The sequence below is a fragment of the Glycine soja genome, chromosome 2, assembly GCF_004193775.1.
Source record: "Glycine soja cultivar W05 chromosome 2, ASM419377v2, whole genome shotgun sequence".
NCBI classification, from domain to species: Eukaryota; Viridiplantae; Streptophyta; class Magnoliopsida; order Fabales; family Fabaceae; genus Glycine; species Glycine soja.
In genome coordinates this window covers 31,500,214-31,502,129 of record NC_041003.1, presented here as the reverse complement: position 1 = coordinate 31,502,129, position 1,916 = coordinate 31,500,214, and positions in this window count along the sequence as shown.

Below are 1,916 nucleotides of genomic sequence, written 5' to 3'. Positions count from 1 at the left end.
CAATGCATTGAATGGAAGCTTGCCTGCCACTCTCTCTAATTTTATTCAATGAATACAAACAGCAAGTACATAACAATTATGAGACCCCATGTGAATTTTAGGTAGATGACAACAATTGAACTCATTATAGCCATAGGCACTAACAATTGAACTCATTTGTTGTAACTGCAAGTTTCCCTCTTCACCAAAGCATACATATATATACAAGATGTCAACACTTGAGCACAACATTTTGAAAAAAGTGTGCTCTAATATAATTTAAATCAGTTCCTGATTTGGGATCATGGATTGGACAAGATAAAACAACAAGTTGCTGCCACTGCAGGGAATGGTTCTGATGATTTCTATCATGGACTTAGGTGCTGTCATGTTTCGGGTTATTAGAAATTAAACTCAAATAAATTGACCACTAGTCCACTAGATACACAAAAAGACCATTCTTGCACCTTTACAGCCTGCTCCATTATTATTAGAACATTTATCTATTTCAGCCACATGAACATCACTATTAACAGAAACTGTATAAGCAAGGGAAAGAATGTAGCCTAGTATTATCAATCCAAACATCATAACTTAGTAGAAGCTAACCAAATCAGTTATCCGAACATCATAAACTGCAACCAAATCAGTTATCAATCCAAACAGGATAAACTGGGACCGCAAATCAATTAAACAATTAAGTCTGTAGATAACAGTTACCTCTCATGTATTGGCAATGTAGATAACAGCTACTACAAGCAAATGATTTTCACCTGAATAGGAGTAAGGCAAAGCATATGCATTACAATTTTACCAAGAAAGAACAAAGAAGACAACAATGACTTGGAAATAAAAATTGAACATGTCATACCATAGAAACTTAAATTGAACAATGACAAAGCTTATCTAAATAATTCCTAGTTGGGACTGTCGCAACCTACCCTTCGGCGGGAGGGCGACGCGAGACTCGCGGGAAGCGTGTTCCACGAAAGGAATACGCGCGGAGTCGCCACCAACGTTTATTTGAGGAAAACATCGGAAAAACCGGAAAAGACGCGATCTACGAACTTTTAAGTAAAAGGTTCGGGAGTTGTATTTACGCACGGGGAAGGTATTAGCACCCCACACGTCCGTCCCAAGGGACGGCAGCCTTTAATCGAATGTGCAAACATGACTTTGATTTTTATGTTCCCTTTTATGTCCTTATATCTTTTATACCCTTTTTATATTTTTTTCCTTTTTTGTGGTCGACAAGGGTGTTTCCCTTTGCTCCTACGTATTCCTCAATTGCGATGAGGAAATCAGACCTACGTAGTTCTTTCTTATCAAGTGATTCTTTTTTACTTAAGAGGTGATCATTTTAAGGCGTTGGACCTTGAAAATGATCCATTTTACTTAGTGAGAAATTGAAATGACGAACTTCAAAAACCTATTTTTGTGGACGAGCTTGACTAGGCGAGTTGATTTTAGCCTTAGTTTCACTTTAGTTATTAATCAATTCGATTAAGAATGAGAAATCCCAAAGAGAAAACGTCCGATTGATTTTCCGCTTTATTTTGCTAAAAGATATTTTTTTTTATTATTATATTATTTTTTACCTCTTTTTTGATTTCCAACGTGGTTACGGCACGACCGAACGGTCGGAATTCATTTTAAACGAAGTTAACGGATAATACAATTCAAACGTTCGGTGGAAATTTATTTTATTTTTAGGTTAAGCGAGAAATGACTTAAATAAAATGGCTTAAGCACGTCAAGAGGAGGTATAAAAAGTAAATGAAACGAGAATAGAAATACACAAAACACAATGTGGACCACCACGGGTACATAGAATGAATCGAAAAGCTTGGTTCGAGGTACTTATCCGTTGAAGATCGAAGAACGATGAAGAACGAATGAAGAACGTCGAAGAACGGTTGAAACCTTTGCGAAATTTT